Source organism: Crinia signifera, chromosome 6 (assembly GCF_055691185.1).
Source record: "Crinia signifera chromosome 6, ASM5569118v1, whole genome shotgun sequence".
Classification (NCBI taxonomy): Eukaryota; Metazoa; Chordata; class Amphibia; order Anura; family Myobatrachidae; genus Crinia; species Crinia signifera.
This window is the reverse complement of record NC_139222.1, coordinates 228,468,300-228,487,734: the sequence shown is the minus strand read 5'-3', so window position 1 is coordinate 228,487,734 and position 19,435 is coordinate 228,468,300. Positions and strand designations below refer to the sequence as shown.

General features: G+C 44.8%; 1 protein-coding gene and 2 pseudogenes across 2 annotated transcripts in view; 1 reads left to right on the top strand and 2 right to left on the bottom strand.

Moving 5' to 3' along the window:
• RNLS (renalase, FAD dependent amine oxidase) overlaps nucleotides 1–19,435 on the bottom strand; it is a 177,760-nt gene that overhangs the window by 108,441 nt on the left and 49,884 nt on the right. The gene's annotated exons all lie outside the window — the stretch shown is intronic.
• LOC146011542 (5S ribosomal RNA) lies at nucleotides 15,514–15,632 on the bottom strand (annotated as a pseudogene).
• LOC146011540 (5S ribosomal RNA) lies at nucleotides 18,885–19,003 on the top strand (annotated as a pseudogene).

Below are 19,435 nucleotides of genomic sequence, written 5' to 3'. Positions count from 1 at the left end.
TTGACGTGGGAGTGAGGGTGAGACACAGTGGCAGAACCGGAGGACAACATCGCCTGTCTGTGTCTAGCTCACGGTCCCTAGTGGATAGAGGAGGTGGCTGATAGTCTGGATGGCTAATGGTGGCCATGAGTATTTCATTGCATACATTACTCATGCCCCTTTCCCACTGCAGGCTTTACACGTGTAAATGCCGTTTTTTTAGCCTTTTTAAACGGCTAGAGCTGCAGTGGGAAAGCTCCAGGTTGCTTTACACGGGTAACAAATACCGGTTTTTGTTACCCGTGTAAAAAGCAGTGTTTTTAACGTGTAAGAGCCGTTTTTTCGGCAGTGGGAAAGGGGTAGCCCTTACACGTTAAAAAAAAACGGCATGGGGTCCCCCCCCACTGCCGCAACCAGCACCAGGCTGAAAGAGCCGGGGCTGGTATTAAAAAAATCAGGAAACCCGACAAATAGGGGTTCCCTGATTTTTTACAACCAGCCCCAGGCTCCAGGTCCGGGGCTGGTTCCCAAAATACGGGGGACAAAATGACTAGGGGTCCCCCGTATTTTAAGAACCAGCCCCAGACCAAACAAGCCAGCAGGGTAATTGCACAGCCGGGGGACACTTATAATATAAGGTCCCGCGGCCAAAACATTCTCCCTACCGACCAGTCAGCCTGGCCAGGGGCCCTGGGGGAGTGGGGACCCCCCCAATAAAGGGGTCCCCCCCCTCCAGGACTTACCTGACCAGGCTGAAGCCTGGTGCTGTCCTCGATGCCCCTGGGCGGTGGGCATCGAGCTGATGGTATGGTGTAAAAAATAGAATAAAAACCATTGTCTTTTACTGGTGAACTATGAGTCCCAGCAAGCCTCCCCCGCAAGCTGGGACTTGGAGAACCACAAGTCCCAGCCTGCGGGGCATTAAAGGGCCCGCTGGGTCTTGTAGTGCCACAGTAAAAGAAAGAGTTAAATAAACACACTGACACACGTGAAAAATAAAAGTTTAATACATACATAACACATACATACTGATACTTACCTATCTTGAGCCCGTAGGTAGCCCTGGTCCTGATCCGTGTCGGCGTCTGTATCCATGTCGGCGACGGCGACGGCGGTCCGTAGTCCGAAGAAATCCATTTGGGAAGCTGTGGAAGGAAACCATACTCACCTGTCCCAGCGCGACGTAGTCCAGGTAAGGTCTTTGCAAAAAAAACAAACCGACACCCGAAACCAGACCGGACTGACGGAGACGCACGTGTGTTTGTTTACATCGTGCGGCTCCGCCCCCGAATGCCGCTATTGGCCGCCTTGCGGCCTAGCGGCTCCTGATTGGCCGCTAGGCCGCAAGGCGGCCAATAGCGGCATTCGGGGGCGGAGCCGCACGATGTAAACACACCGTGCGGCTCTCTGCCTGTTCGCTTGGTTTCGGGTGTCGGTTTGTTTTTTTTGCAAAGACCTTACCTGGACTACGTCGCGCTGGGACAGGTGAGTATGGTTTCCTTCCACAGCTTCCCAAATGGATTTCTTCGGACTCCGGACCGCCGACGCCGTCGCCGACATGGATACAGACGCCGACACGGACCAGGACATCAGGACCAGGGCTACCTACGGGCTCAAGATAGGTAAGTATCAGTATGTATGTGTTATGTATGTATTAAACTTTTATTTTTCACGTGTGTCAGTGTGTTTATTTAACTCTTTCTTTTACTGTGGCACTACAAGACCCAGCGGGCCCTTTAATGCCCCGCAGGCTGAGACTTGTGGTTCTCCAAGTCCCAGCTTGCGGGGGAGGCTTGCTGGGACTCATAGTTCACCAGTAAAAGACAATGGTTTTTATTCTATTTTTTACACCATACCATCAGCTCGATGCCCACCGCCCAGGGGCATCGAGGACAGCACCAGGCTTCAGCCTGGTCAGGTAAGTCCTGGAGGGGGGGGACCCCTTTATTGGGGGGGTCCCCACTCCCCCAGGGCCCCTGGCCAGGCTGACTGGTCGGTAGGGAGAATGTTTTGGCCGCGGGACCTTATATTATAAGTGTCCCCCGACTGTGACATTACCCTGCTGGCTTGTTTGGTCTGGGGCTGGTTCTTAAAATACGGGGGACCCCTAGTCATTTTGTCCCCCGTATTTTGGGAACCAGCCCCGGACCTGGAGCCTGGGGCTGGTTGTAAAAAATCAGGAAACCCCTATTTGTCGGGTTTCCTGATTTTTTATTACCAGCCCCGGCTCTTTCAGCCTGGTGCTGGTTACGGCAGTGGGGGGGACCCCACGCCCTTTTTTTTTTTTAAATTCTCCCCCCCCCCCCTATCTTTACACTGCTTAAACGGGTTTTTAAACGGGTAAGTGGGAATGTGACAAAAACAGCTTTTAAACGGTAATTTACCGTTTAAAAGCTGCAGTGGGAAAGAGTCTTTTGGCTCTTACCCGTTTAAAGACCCGTTTAAAAAAAACGGGTCATTACCCGTGTAGGCAGTGGGAAAGCAGCATAACCCTCTCCCCCCAGTACACTCTCTATTGTGCCACAGACAAACTCCGCTGGCTCTCTATGACCTTGAAGTCTGGCCAAACTTCTGGCGCGAAATCGCCCAATGTCATGTCCAAGATAGCGCTAAACAACACCTGGGATCTTTCATTGTGTGGTTTAATGACCTATTTTGTGCCTCCTCAGTAAAGTACATTCCACATATGGCTTGGAACATATACGGCTATTACTTTACAATACTGGACGCTGGACATTCCTGTGTATAACCTGTTATGCCTATACCTTTTCCCTCATCTTATTCTAAGGGGGATGCATCCCTAGGATATTACTGGAGAAAAATAAAAAAATCATTACCACAGCTGTTTGGGCCCATCATCTGCCCCATTATACAGAAAACCGCATTGTTTTGACATGGACACCCTGTTGACTCAATTTTAAAGTTTTGACCAGCAACATAAGACTGTGTTATACTTATCTACCAAAGGCTTACATACATCTGTTGTTTATTATATATAATATAGTACAAAAGGGTGTTACTTCCTTTATTCTTCCAAACATCAAGAAATTATTGCTATACTCTATATTACACTGTATATCTGCTTTCTCTCAATACCTTATGTCTCTGCAATTTTAAGGTTTTTTTGTTTTGTACTATGGGGGGATTCTGGCTGGTTTGCAAAATCAAATTCCTTCTTTAATGTACAAAACCATGCAGGGCTGCCACTAGAAATTGTGGAGCCCTGGTCTGCCCAAATAGACAGCCGCCCCCGCCCCCCAAAAAATACAAAACCACGATGAGGCTGCAACCTTATAACTGGTCGTGGCACAATAGTTGAAACAGCCTGCAATACAGTATAAAAAGTAACCACAGTTCCTACCCTACTTGAATCCACTTGACTGTCTTGACCATGGGTCTTTAAACTGTGGCCCTCCAGATGTTGTGGAACTACATGTCCCAGCATGCCCTGACAGTTTTGGCATGCTCTTATAGGAAAAAATGTGGCAATGCATGTTGGAATATGTAGTTTAACAACATCTGGAGGGCCACAGTTTGAAGACCCATGGTCTTGACTGTCTCACTCGTATTATGAGAAGCAGCCAGCCCAGGTCAGGAGGAGCCAGGAACACTCAGAGCAGCAGGAGGGCTGGAGAGTTACTGTACTCAGGCACAAGAGTACTCAGAAGTGGCCATGTATAAATCTAATGTCCCGGGCGGCAGCAGGCAGCAACCACTGTGAAGTTGTGAAGACGGAGCTATCGCACTCCCTCCACGGGGCTCTGTATGTGCAGCGCAGTGGAGTGGGTTGCAGACTAATCAATGCCTGCTGCTTGCCGCTGTTGAATGAGGGAGGGATGGCAGCCGCTGTCGACCAGAAGACCCGCAGGTGCAGCAGCAGCTGTGCAGTCAAATGAAGGGGGTGCTGACAGACATGGGGCTGATGTAACTTGTGCAGAGGGAGTTACATTTGGGTGAGTTTTGTTTCTGTGCAGGGTAAATACTGGCTGCTTTATTCTTACACATTTTAGATTTCAGTTTGAACACACGCCACCCAAATCTAACTCTCTGCACATGTTACATCTTCCCCACCTACAGTGCACATGAATTTGTCCATTAAAGAATCATTTTGCTTTTGCAAACCAACCAGAATCACCCCCTAAATTTGAGCTATTGGTGCCATTTGCTGACTCTGTTTAGTTGTGCAACATACAGTATAAGTATGTCAAACACCCATGTAAATGTCACAGTTTTTTCTATAAAGACTCTGCCACATATCTGTGAATTTATGATACACATTTATCTGAGACACTGTTTTACCGATCCAGTCGACGGTGCCTACATCCACCATGTTATGGTCGACCACCCTTAGTCAAATCCGTCTAGCTAAAGATAGTCGGCCATGTCTAGATCTACAGTAATGAAAGTGAGACACAAACGTTAGGTGGAAGGGAACGTGGTCGACAGACACATCATCAACACAAGTTTTTCAGGGTTTTTTTTTGGTGCAGGTGGACTTGGCAATTACTTTTCTATATAAGTGGACATAGAGTTAGATTATATTAGTGCCCCAAAGAATGGTGAGCATAGCGAGGGGATACTGTGCACTTATGCAGTGTCCATGTTGACCTATGCCCAAAAAAAAAATTACGTTACTGTTGATCTGGACGAGGTCGACAATCTTTAGGCATCTGAAAAGACGGGTTTGACAGAGGGCCAGATGTACTAAGCTTCAAAAGTGATAAAATGGAGAGTGATAAACAACCAGCCAATCAGCTCCTGCCTGACAATTTTCAAACACAGTCTTTGGCATGGCAGGTAGGAACTGAATGGCTGGTGGTTGATCACTCCCCACTTTATCACTTTTGAAGCTCAGTTCATCTGGCCCTAAGTGTGGTCAAACATAACATGGTCAATGTAGGCACCATCGACCTGCTATACCATTACCACTGTTTTATGGGCACTGGTATTTCAGATTATATTTCTGATATTATTGTATAGGCTCCCCTATTGTTTTCCTATTTGACACTTACCCATTAAGCATATTTCTCTTTCAGATATTAGGGTTTGTTGGTTCATAACCTCTATCTGTCTACAAAAGAAAAAAACTACTTGCCTTTCTTTATAGTGATTTTATGATCTTTGAGCCTTCAACGGGCTTCTTATTGCTGAGAGGACAGCTTTGGCTCCAACTCTGATTGATACCGATCAGTTGGTTAAAGAGCTGGGTGAATACAGTATACACATTTCTGTCTTCAGGTTATTCCCTATATTATGAAGAAGCTACTAGCAACCAAAATTGTGCAAACTCTATTTTTAAAGTATGGAGCTAACTTATGCTTAATTATTTGTTTTAATATTTAGGGGAGTATTCAGTGTGGGATTCCAACTGTCAAAACATTCCATCAGTCAGAATCCCCAACCGTGTTCGCTCTGCTTGACAGGAACTCGACAGTCGGAATTCAATGTTCCAACTATCGAGTGTTGGAAAGTGGGCATATCGGCGAAAATGGCCGCAGATTGTCGAAAAATGGCAGAGAATTCATCAATCTGCAGCCATTTCCGACAAAACGGTTTTAAAGTCGGATCTGTTTTGTCAGAAACTGCCTCCGATGCTGTCGGAAACTGCAGCATTGATTAGGCGGAGACCGCTATTTGCACTGTCGGAAATAGCGGCCGGCATTGAATTCCCCCCTGAGTGTCTCGTCGGGAATGATTGTTATTTCTATTACCTAAGGGCTGTCAAAGCTTTATTATTTGATGGATATATTATTTGAGCTTCAGCAAAAACTGCTGTTACTTTATTATGTTTAAGAACAATTAGGATAGAATATACAGTAGTTTGTTTATCCTTTAATCTGATTGTGGGTTGCAGTTGCACCCTCACTGTTCAATTTTGGTTTGGAAAATTAGAAAATCTGGTGTGAAGCATTGCATCATTAAACCTACTAGTAACTAACATTTGGTATGTGGTTCTTCTAGGTATACGCCATATAAGTATTGCCAATTTGGTGTTATAAGTTGTGTTTTAAAAATTATCTAATTAGCAAAATCTCTGTTAGCATTCTGATGTATATTGCTATTTCTCAGACAATTATATTACCTGAAGCTTATGCTTCAATAAAATTTAGTAAAGAAAAATAATAACAGAAATTCTATGCAAAAGATCCCATTGTATTTGTTACATGTAAGTAGACATTTATCCTTTTCTATCCTTTAACCTGCCGTTTTGCTCAAATAATGTGTTTTAAAAAACAGTATGTGATCAGTAAAGGTTTACTGATGAGCCCGTGGTTTGGCGTGTGAATGTCTAGCTTAAAGTTAACACACACACATCGAAATGGTCGGCCAAGGGTTCCCACGTATGGAAAATTACATTGCTGAGTTTTTCTGGATGCGTGCCATAAATACCATGTTATATATATGTTAAAGCTTACTTATGACCACTTGAAAGGAGAAAGAAGGAGTGTTTTCTGTCCGCCTCCAGCTGGCAGTTGATAGTGGAGTTATTGGTGTTATTGGGTCTTATTCATTTATTTTGATGATGAGGGATGAGATAGGAGAAAATGGCAGGGTGATAAGAGGAATGACTACAAAAACATACAGGAACATACAGGAAAAGTCCCACACTTTTGACAGTTAGCCATATTCCCAGCAAATACAAAAGGGAGCTTGACAGCATAGAACCTCTCCAACATTGATCTGCGGGGTTTGAATACAAATTGACCCTGATTTGCGAACATCCCCGTGTTTTGAACTGAAGCTCTGCTCTTGCGCATATTGGCTTATGCGCATGTGCAGGGCTTATATGCGGGTGCGTTATAGTCTCAGTGGCGCCCGCAAAGGGGGGCATGGAGTAGGCAGGCAGGGGGAGTTTCCATGCAAGTGCCCTGAGTTTCCAGGGCATACCCACTAAAACACTGGTTGCGCCCAGGAAAAAGCTGGGCGTCCACATGCAAACGCAGGCGGGTACCTGCCTTCCGGGGGAAGTCGTCACCAGATGTCAGCTGCCCGACCAGTTCAGGATGATGCTAATCTAAGTAAGCAGAGACTATAGAAATCATTTGATGGTCGATGACCATTGAATGATTTCTGGCCTACATGCAAGCCTGCGAATGGATACAGTGCGTCGGGTATCTTCGCTGGGCAGTCCAAAACAGCGAAATACCGCTGCTCTGTCAGTCAACCAGAATGAGGGCCATTGTGTAGTCATTGTGGGAGTCAATTCTAGGTCTACATTCACCCAAGTCTAACGCTAAACTTCATCCCAAGAATACTGTCCCTACCATCTAGAATGGTGGCCAAACACTTCAGTGTCCAGAAATATTTTCAAAACAGCTGGAGAAACCGCGGTGGAAACCCTAATGAAGACTGAAAGAGGCCAAGGACTAGAGACAAGGTTTATATTGTAATATTATGATGGCCCAATCCTGAAAACCCAATACTCATTCACCTTGAGAATTTTTGGACCGTAGTATTGGTGTTTGGTAATGGATCCTGTGCAACCACAGGAATAGGACCGGGAGCAATATTAGTAAATATGTGTCCAGATGTAGCTAGTAACAACTTACCACATAACTGCAGCTAAAGGTAATTCTACCAAGTTTTTAAAAAGAGGGCTAAGTACTGTACTTACGCGATCATATATCAAACATTTTAAGGGGGGTATTCAATCCCAGGTCACGACTGTCGACAGTCGTGACCCTGGCCCATTTTGCTTGACAGCATATCGGCAGACGAGATTCAATGCCCCGCCTGCCGATCGGCGAAAAGAAGGCATGTCCGCATAAATGGCTGTGGATTGTTGGATTCGTCCGTTATCGGCAAAACGGGCAAGACAGAATTGAATAGGCACCCCCTGCTATTTCCCCCATCGGAAATAGCGGCGGGGATTGAATACCCCCTTAATGTAGTGCCTTTTTCAGAAACAGTATGGAGAAGAAGATATTCTATAAATGATCCCCAAATAGCACTATTAGCCAGGAGAGCAATATTAGAGACAATTTCTGTGCTGCAAGTGCTTCTTAGCATTTGGAAATGTCACGAGCACTGCCCCCCTTTTATATACAGAGCCGTAGGGGCAACCCTGCAGTATAAGATATGGCACTCTACCAAATACCATTATTGTGAAAGAACTGTTTTGCAAATCACTTTCATAAATGCACAAAACTACATTCAATATCGGCTAGGTTTAAGGCAACATACTGCATTCAGGAGAAAAATGACGTCCTACATGGTGTTTCTGCTGAGCCAATTTTAGCATGTTTCATGGTCTTATTATCTTATTTTGTTTGTATAAATTATATTCTTTGTCAAGAACACAGTTTTCCATAAAAGTAAATAAGCCTTCTCAATATAGCGCAGCTTTTATGAGACGCACCATGAGCCACTCACTGGCCCTCCACTAATATAGAAATAATGGATTTCAAAGGTACAAGGCCACATAAAAGCCTACATGCAAAAGCATAATTCTTCTTCTAATTAACGGGATTGAATATGTTTTTGTATATTAAATACAAGTCATGCCAGGGAAGGAGACTTCTATAAAGAGCTGCCCTGCTATCTCCCTATGCATGAGAGCACCCTTTGAAAAGCTGTTCAATAGAAATTAAAGGACATTTATAATCATTTGGTTTTAATATTGTTCCTAAAAGTACACAGAATACCTGCATTTAGAAGAGATAATGTAACAATACTCCGAACAATCTGGATTTGTATTATAATTAACATCAGGATATATTATATAGGTGTTCCTAGATATTCCTTGTACAGGAATCCTGTGCTTCCCAAGATATTTCTCATTTTATGAGCTGGGTGTATTAATGAGAATCCGATACAAATAAGAAATTAGGTTTACAATGAAAGAACCATGTTGTACAATAGGAGGTTTATTTTCTGATATAAAAGGAAGAAGACCGATACTGAAATAATCTGCGACACATAACCAGACACTTCTGACCACACAACTAGTCTGATAACAGATACACAACAGTGCATACCCTACGTTAATCACACTGTCACCTGTTTCAGTCCAATTACTGCACCCAGCTTTAGAGGGTGTGGATCGTTTGGTCTACACCATGGGTCTTCAACCTATGGCCCTCCAGATGTTGTGAAACTACATGTTCCAACATGCATTGCCACATTTTTTCCTATAAGAGCATGCCAAAACTGTCAGGGCATGCTGGGAAATGTAGTTCCACAACATCTGGAGGGCCACAGGTTGAAGACCTGTGGTCTACACCAACTAGGTCAACAAGCATTTGGTCGACACCACTAGGTCGACAGGCAGCAATGTTGACATGGGTCAAGGTCGATATGACATTAGGTCGGCACAAGCATTAGGTCGACATGGGCAATGTCGACAGTCAAAAGGTCGACATGGGGTTATTCACTGTTTTTTTTACCCGAATGTCGACACAGTCGACATGGACACAGTTTGAAGTGCATTGCTGCTATGCTTCGGGTACGGTGCGTCTCTACTCTCGGCACACTATTTTATTTTCCCACCATGCCGTAGTGGATGGTAGGGCATGAAATACCGGCTGTCGGCACATGTCGGCTCAAAAAACAGTGGAAAACCCCCTGTCGACCTTTTGACTGTCGACCTAGCCCATGTCGACATAATACTTGTGTCCACCTAATGTCATGTCGACCTTGACCCATGTCGACCTAGTGGTGTCGACTCAATGCTTGTCGACCTAGTTGGTGTAGATCGAACCGCTTTAGAAGGGAGATTAATAAAGTTAATTTTAAGTTTTCATAAATGTAAACAAAACAATGGATTAAGATACCAAATCCTCTTTTTATGCATACTAGAACTTGTTGAAATAATTTATGTAAATCAGGCATGTCCAAACTATGACCCTCCAGCTGTTGTGAAACTACAAGTCCCATCATGCCTTCCCACAGTTTTGCTATTAGGGAATGCTAAAACTATGGCAAGGCATGCTGGAATGTGTAGTTTCACAACAGCTGGAAGGCTATAGTTTGGACATGCCTGATGTAAATAGACACTGGGGCCGGTCTGGTCCGGATTTGGCCCCGTTTTCAATGGTGAGGGTGTGCGTATGCACGGGTGTGCACACTCTTAAGGGAGGCCAAGGGGCAGCAGCAGGGGAACGCCCAGCTTTTTCTGGGCGTCTCCATAAAAACACTGGGCGCTCTGGGAATGAAGGCGTGTCGCTGCCAGGGTGGGGCAGGTGACTGGCGTCACATGACGTCAGCTCCCGCCCCTTTTCGGGCCATCTCCGTCCAGGATACAAGTCAGTGACCATCAAATAATTTTTCATCCGGGCAGCCGCATGCGAGGGGATGTTTTCGCATACACATCCCCTCGGATGCGGGGCGGACGTTTGGTGGGCCGGCAGGCAGGCGAACAGGTCTGAATCTGGTCCACTGCATGGAGTGTGGTCTGGGAATCAGTGCAGTCCATGTGATGTCACAAAGAGGGCTGATTTCTGTTACCATCATTTATTCATGATCCAAATGCGAACATGTCATGCAACATAGTCAGTATGCAACAAATACTAATATGTCATGTAACACACAAGTTATCAGGGAAGCTAAGGGCCTATAGAGGGCTCCCAGCTAGACGTGTTGCACAGTGCTACATATCTAGGCCAAAACCACAGATGGGTAAGTTTCAAAACTCAGAGCCTGATACAAAGCCCTTACAAAGCATTCTGCAGGAGACTTCCTGAAATAACAGTAATCTCCATCTCTCCCTCATTAGTCTAGCAATACCCCTCATTTCACCTAGCCCACATTACAGTTACATCATAGTTACCTCCCCTCCTGCATTCTGCAGGAGACTCCCTGACATAGCTGCAATCTCCCTCTCTTCCGCATTAGTATAGCAATCTCCCTCATTTCACCTAGCCCACATTACACTGTTACATTTTTGAGAAAAAAGGAATGAGAGATAGATACATTTACACTGAATCATCAGCACCATTTCTCAGCACTTTACTAAGTATAGTATCTCTTACTAACTACATTTGGTTAAAGTGAGCCGGAACGGGGCGGAACTGCGTTCCGTCAGTTCCATTTTCGAGGTGGAACAGTACCTCCTCCGTCCACTCACTTTGCCCCGCTCAGCAGGGCCGGCCCTACCATTAAAGCACCATCAATAGTTATCAGGCGCAATGCATCCTAATACGGACAGCGCCATTACATTTAAAATTTGGCATGGTTCATAAGCCAAATTCAAAGTTAGGAGCTAGGAGCTCGCCAGCCAAGCAGGCAGTGGCTGCTCCAGACTGACTGCCGAACCACGAGAGGGGCGATTGGCTCGCGCTTCACGCATTTCAATTGCCCGCTGCTGCACTGATGGGATCGCGGGAAATGAGGTACGCAGGAGGAGAGCAGCCTTGGGGACCTGGACACCTGGGGAACTGGAGACCTGCAGCTGGGGACCGAAGAGCAGCAGAAGACTGGGACACAGAAGACCATGGCCATGGAACAGGAAAGTAGCAGTGGCAGCAGGAGAGCCGGGAGGCCGGGGAATCAGAGATCCGCTGATTATAGTAAGAGACTAGCCTTCTCCCCACCCTCTTCACTTCCACCTGTCACCCCACCCTCTCTAACCCACCATCACCTCATGCCCTCTCACTCTCTGCAAATCACGCAATCTTGCATCCTGTCAGCTCGCCCCCATTCAGGACCATTAACTCCAGCCCTCTTGCCCCCCCTATCGTCTCACCCCCTGTCAGCTCACCCCCCCTCCAGTCATCTCTCCCCCCCTACCCCTGTGTCCTCACTTACTCTGAGCAGGTAACCCCTAGCAGAAAGCATTTCCCTTTGGCTCTGAGCAGGTTACCCCTGGCCCTGAGCATGTAACCCCGGGCACTGTGTACATAACCCCTGGCCCTTAGCATGTAACCCATGGCTCTGAGCAAGTAAACACCGGGCACTGTGCATGCAACCCCTGGCACCGTGCATGTAACTCCTGGCACCATGCATGTAACCCTTGTCCCTTAGCATGTAACCCCCTGGCACTGTGTAAATAATTACATAGAAATTGCAGCTGCATACCAGACGACAGTCGCAGCATCAATCAACACTCAAAATAGTTGCAACACCCTTGTATATTTGCTGACACTCCCCGTTAACTCCCACAAATGATCCCTATCTGTCAATCAGAAAGCCAATAAATTTTCTCTGTGACCTTGGTCACATGATCATCATGACAGTCGCAGATGTGGTAATTGTGCGGTGGATCATCACTTTGGTGTAGGAAAGGTTAATATAGACCCAACCAAACATCTAACTCCGCCCAATGCCAATACCTCATGTTTATTTTTTGAAATAATAAAATCTGATTGTAAAGCTAAATCCTGACTTTACATTGGCTCTACATTGCTCTCCTAAGTGTCCTTATTGGTTGGGAAGGTGCACCTCGAGGACACTCAATAGGTGTGGGATTTAAAATTCAACTGGCTTCATTCAGAACGATATGGTGTAAAAGAACCAATGATTACACATCACACACTGCAACAAAAACTGCATTCCATTGGTATAAACGAATACCCCTTTCACACTGCAGCTCTTAACCGGTATATTGCAGATTTTTTAGCCTTTTAAAAGGGTTAGAGCTGCAGTGTGAAAGCACCAGACTGCATTTACCGGTTACAAATAACCAGCATTTGCAAACGGGTAAAAAGCAGAGTCCTACACGTCTCAGAGCCGTTTTTATGCAGTGTGAACGGCTCTTAACCGGTATATAGTACTCAGGCAGTAGCTACGAGAGCGCAGTGCATATATAATGAGCGCAGTGCATGTTTAATGAGCCGCTTATTACATATGTGCATATGTAATGAGCGGCTCATTCATATGCACTGCGTTCATTACATATGTGCATATGTAATGAGCGGCTCATTACATATGCACTAAGCTGTCTTATAGCTGCTGTCTGTCCTGCTTTCACACTGCAATCCTGCTTGAGACCCGGTATTTATGTGCAGTGTGAAAGGGGTTTAAAACGGTAAAATAATGTTTTAAATACTGTTTCAAAATACTGTGCGTCTCAAACGTTTAGGCAATGTGATAGCAGCATTAAGGAGATAAAATAGCGAATTTCTTTGCTTAGATTATGTAAATAAAGAGTTAATGTTACAAAATATAGTTTATAGCTTGCAATGTGATACTTAACTGCACACAGCTCAGGCCAATGTGGCCTTCCCACACACCGGAGTCTGATCAGTCATATATATAAAAAAAAACGAAGGGCATTGTTTCCTTTACTAGCAGGAAACACATATACAGTACGCTATAAAGAACACACATGGAACAGACACTCTACAATGACTCCTTTAATGAAAACTCACACACCCTTGGACAGAGACAAGACAATTTACTGTTAATAATTATTTGTTGTTATTTTTGCTCCCCTAAAGGCTAAAAATGCAATTCTGTCTGGCAGACACAACGGCTCAGTTCCTCTTTTTCAGCAAAAAAGATTTTCTCGTGCGTGCCAAGATGTGATTGGCAACGAGCATTTCTCGTTTTATAATGATCATTTTAGTTGTATTTTTAAATCTTCAATAGTTCCATGAAGTGCCAGACACCTGTTTGCAATTAGGGACTGTAATAGTAGAATTACTTAAATCACTTAAAATCTCTCTGATCTGTCCTGTGCCTTTACAATTCCAAATGCAATGCAGACTGATGTTTCCTACTTAAACATGCTAGAGTATCCAACGGTGTGACATATATGCTGCCAGGGTACAAATACTGTATACTAAAGTAAGATCATGCATACAGTATTATAACATAAAACATTTAATGCGCACATAAACAGCACCACTAAGCTCACATACATGTGGCTATAACATTGCCCAATAAAACTCAGCGTGTGCCTACATTTGGATAACTACAATAACAGTATCATGCTACAGTATTATTGCATATGCCAGTCACGGCAACACATGTATATCCAGTATTCCAAGATGAATTACAACATCTATCCACCAATATATCTGTCAGAAGTGTTGTAGTGAACTTATCTGTGACTAGAGTGGACTGGTGGTGGATGCTGGGCTACAACGCAGGAGCTGAGGCTGACATACCTGTATAGCGAGTCTAACTTGACTGCAAACACAATGGAGGGTCTCGTAGAGAAAACGTATTAACTGATTCTGGGAATGCCGGAATAAACAGAATACATTTAAGGTTGCCAACTTGGCGATAATGGAAACTCAGGATAATAATGAACTGAAGATTGCCCCCATGGCAAACTAAGATTAGACTAAAGATTGCTTCCTGGCTCTACAGTAAGGGGTGCCTCCAGGGTAAATGGATTCCGGCAAACCTTTAAGGTCCCTGTCTTTGGCTCTGTAAAAGTCAGAGTGGAATCTGATTCCCTGTGGACTATAGATGGGATCCCAAAAGACTCTCTCTTTCCAACCGCCTTTTGTAAATCAGGCTTGTGCTTAAAGGACAATGCATGCGAGGATGCAGGGCACATTCTGCATATGCACAGAATTGGCCCTGTGAATGCACAGAGCCTCCACCATCAGACTTGGGGCCAGATGCACTAAGCTTCAAAAGTGATAAAATGGAGAGTGATAAACAACCATCCAATCAGCTCCTGCATGACATTTTGCAAACACAGCCTGTGACATGGCAGGTAGGAGCTGATTGGCTGGCTGTTTATCACTCTCCATTTCATCACTTTTTAAGTTTAGAGCATCTGGCCCTATTACACTAACTATCGGATTAGTGTACAAATCTGAATTAGGCCCAATGTGGTGCACATGCAATACCACACAGGAGGAACAATTGGATGCAATACTTTAACACTATATATATATAACACCACCATTCATAAAACTGTGTGTGTTCTGGGAATGACCATTACATAGTTGTGACATTGTACAGAGTGTACCCAGCTTCAGATTAGAATAAGGGATATACATGTGTTAACTTTTGTGGGGTTGGGTTGGATTGGCACAGGTATAGATAAATGATAAATATGAATATCTAAATACCAACATACACACCGTTGCTCCGTTGTAGGATTTTGCGGCTGTGGTCTATGGTTGGTGGTGCTCCCAAAATGGAGTTCAATGTTTGAACTGAAGAAAATGGAGTCTGGAGGTGACTCGAAAGGGAACCCGACAAGGCTTTTTGGGGCACACTTATAAACAATATAAAGAAATGAAAATGTAATGATGTCTACATGTTAAAATGTAACTTTTAATGATTCAACACTTAAAATAAAGGTTTGGTTCATCCCTCCACTTTGAAGGAATAAATCAGAAAAGACCCAACTCAATGGTGGGTTTATCGGCATGTGCAGCGAAAATTTCTTTATACATCAACTGTTCCTCTTGAAATACAATAAATGAAAATTCAAAAAATTGGACATCAGGGTTTTCTCATAGAGGAAAATAACAGTTGTGGTGGCGCAGGACACACCTCCTCAGTATTGGACAAACAATGAAAAATAATGGGGGACAGAGAAACGGGATCAAGAAATGGGGTGGGGAGAAAGAGAAAAGAAATGACGGTCATGCATGACTCCCACAGCGCAAATGCTTCTGCTGTTATGGTAAGCTACAGCACCGACTATTCCCTGTTAGTTCCCCAGACAGGTACTGGGTCGGCCCATCACTGTTTAGCTTCTGGGTTCGGATGGTACCAGGCGATTTCAGTGAGGTATGGCTGTAAATTAAATAATGAGAGAGCAACGCCGATCCGAGTGAGCTAGAGTGTGCTTCTGCTGTTGGCTAACACCTGAGAGTCCCCCCCTGTTAACATGTATGCATTGCAGGGAGGTAGAATCTGGTGATGCCAATGAGAGAGTCACTAAAAATAGGGGTTGTGGATAGGAAAGTTGGTCGGATGTGTTAGTCTAGACCCCACTTCTGCTGTCCGCAATCATACACAGTATAGGATTGCGGATGAGAGAGAGGGGGCAAGGCAATCCTCCCTTGAATAGGAAGAAAAGATAGCGTTGTGGCGAGTTGCCTGAGTGAAATAAGTAACAGTTACAGAAGGATTTGCGAGATTTGAAAAAAATATATAATAATGGATGAATGTACCCTCAGTCCAATGTAAGGATAGTGTTCCAGGTGTCAGGGTTTAATTGTTCTGATCACCCGGTTCACCCCGGGGTTTGTTTAAACACTGTTATTGAACAGAACATTGGTGGTTCGCTCAGAGGTTGGGTTCATAAGCAGGAGGTTCTGTTTGGGGGTAATTATCACCCTGAGACAGTCTCCACACCCTCCGTCAGTCTCTTAAGTTATACAGTTATAACAACAAGAATAGCAAAAGGTTCACTTGAAATAAACGCTGTTATGAAAATAAATGGCAGTATGTGCAATGTTATTGACAGATGAAATTTCACATAGATAAGGCACAATGAGCTATAGCATCACATTTGGTACTAATCCACAAGAAGATGGCATAGCATATAGGCAGATATTGGATATCAGGGAAAAAAATCACCTGCTGTCTATGCGGATTGAGGCTCTGCCGGTACAGCATACATATATACAGCTAAACATGCATTAATCACTCTGCACACTGAGCCGAAGCGTGTGTAGATATCTGTCAGCAATTACGTAAAGTCAGGCACAAGATAGCAGGTAAACCTGAGGGCAAAGCACCCAAAGTGGGCTGCCCTGTACGTAGCTGCCTGTGTAGCAAGAGCTATGTCAGTTAGATACCAATATTAACTGCTCAGTGATATCGATAATATCAATAAATAACGCAGGGTGGCTGCCTGTGTAACAACAGCTATGTCAGTTAGACACCAATATTAAGTGCTCAGTGATATCAATATTGTCAATAAACAACGAAGGGTGGCTGCCTGTGTAACAGGAGCTATGTCAATTAGACACCAATACTGAATGCTCAATGATATCAAAAAATAACGCAGGGTCAGACGCCAAGTAGCAGGTGAGCCTGTAGGGAAGCAACTCAAAGTGTTGCTACCTGTGAAAAAATGGAGCTAAGTCAGTTGAACAAATGGTATCAATAAACAGACAAAGTGCAGACGCACTGCGTAACCAGTGCTGTGACTGGTTAATACTGTTAGGTGGGGGAATGCCTGCTCGTGAGGCGGCCAGGTGCCTAACGTTGAGGCAGCGTGTCGACCAGTAATCACCCTGGGGTGAGGGGATGGCAGGGAGTGTCCCCCTTTGCTGGGGGAGCTGGCAGGCTCGAGCCTGCTTTACCTTGCTGCTGGTGGAGCGCAGCGGGTGCTGGAGTGGCGTGTCCGGGGTGAGGCGGTGGAGAGGGAGTCCTCGGGGAGGTGTGTCCTGCGCGTCAGACACGTGTTTCGCTTGACGCTTGGTCACTGACGCGTGTCTGACGCGCAGGACACACCTCCCCGAGGACTCCCTCTCCACCGCCTCACCCCGGACACGCCACTCCAGCACCCGCTGCGCTCCACCAGCAGCAAGGTAAAGCAGGCTCGAGCCTGCCAGCTCCCCCAGCAAAGGGGGACACTCCCTGCCATCCCCTCACCCCAGGGTGATTACTGGTCGACACGCTGCCTCAACGTTAGGCACCTGGCCGCCTCACGAGCAGGCATTCCCCCACCTAACAGTATTAACCAGTCACAGCACTGGTTACGCAGTGCGTCTGCACTTTGTCTGTTTATTGATACCATTTGTTCAACTGACTTAGCTCCATTTTTTCACAGGTAGCAACACTTTGAGTTGCTTCCCTACAGGCTCACCTGCTACTTGGCGTCTGACCCTGCGTTATTTTTTGATATCATTGAGCATTCAGTATTGGTGTCTAATTGACATAGCTCCTGTTACACAGGCAGCCACCCTTCGTTGTTTATTGACAATATTGATATCACTGAGCACTTAATATTGGTGTCTAACTGACATAGCTGTTGTTACACAGGCAGCCACCCTGCGTTATTTATTGATATTATCGATATCACTGAGCAGTTAATATTGGTATCTAACTGACATAGCTCTTGCTACACAGGCAGCTACGTACAGGGCAGCCCACTTTGGGTGCTTTGCCCTCAGGTTTACCTGCTATCTTGTGCCTGACTTTACGTAATTGCTGACAGATATCTACACACGCTTCGGCTCAGTGTGCAGAGTGATTAATGCATGTTTAGCTGTATATATGTATGCTGTACCGGCAGAGCCTCAATCCGCATAGACAGCAGGTGATTTTTTTCCCTGATATCCAATATCTGCCTATATGCTATGCCATCTTCTTGTGGATTAGTACCAAATGTGATGCTATAGCTCATTGTGCCTTATCTATGTGAAATTTCATCTGTCAATAACATTGCACATACTGCCATTTATTTTCATAACAGCGTTTATTTCAAGTGAACCTTTTGCTATTCTTGTTGTTATAACTGTATAACTTAAGAGACTGACGGAGGGTGTGGAGACTGTCTCAGGGTGATAATTACCCCCAAACAGAACCTCCTGCTTATGAACCCAACCTCTGAGCGAACCACCAATGTTCTGTTCAATAACAGTGTTTAAACAAACCCCGGGGTGAACCGGGTGATCAGAACAATTAAACCCTGACACCTGGAACACTATCCTTACATTGGACTGAGGGTACATTCATCCATTATTATATATTTTTTTCAAATCTCGCAAATCCTTCTGTAACTGTTACTTATTTCACTCAGGCAACTCGCCACAACGCTATCTTTTCTTCCTATTCAAGGGAGGATTGCCTTGCCCCCTCTCTCTCATCCGCAATCCTATACTGTGTATGATTGCGGACAGCAGAAGTGGGGTCTAGACTAACACATCCGACCAACTTTCCTATCCACAACCCCTATTTTTAGTGACTCTCTCATTGGCATCACCAGATTCTACCTCCCTGCAATGCATACATGTTAACAGGGGGGGACTCTCAGGTGTTAGCCAACAGCAGAAGCACACTCTAGCTCACTCGGATCGGCGTTGCTCTCTCATTATTTAATTTACAGCCATACCTCACTGAAATCGCCTGGTACCATCCGAACCCAGAAGCTAAACAGTGATGGGCCGACCCAGTACCTGTCTGGGGAACTAACAGGGAATAGTCGGTGCTGTAGCTTACCATAACAGCAGAAGCATTTGCGCTGTGGGAGTCATGCATGACCGTCATTTCTTTTCTCTTTCTCCCCACCCCATTTCTTGATCCCGTTTCTCTGTCCCCCATTATTTTTCATTGTTTGTCCAATACTGAGGAGGTGTGTCCTGCGCCACCACAACTGTTATTTTCCTCTATGAGAAAACCCTGATGTCCAATTTTTTGAATTTTCATTTATTGTATTTCAAGAGGAACAGTTGATGTATAAAGAAATTTTCGCTGCACATGCCGATAAACCCACCATTGAGTTGGGTCTTTTCTGATTTATTCCTTCAAAGTGGAGGGATGAACCAAACCTTTATTTTAAGTGTTGAATCATTAAAAGTTACATTTTAACATGTAGACATCATTACATTTTCATTTCTTTATATTGTTTATAAGTGTGCCCCAAAAAGCC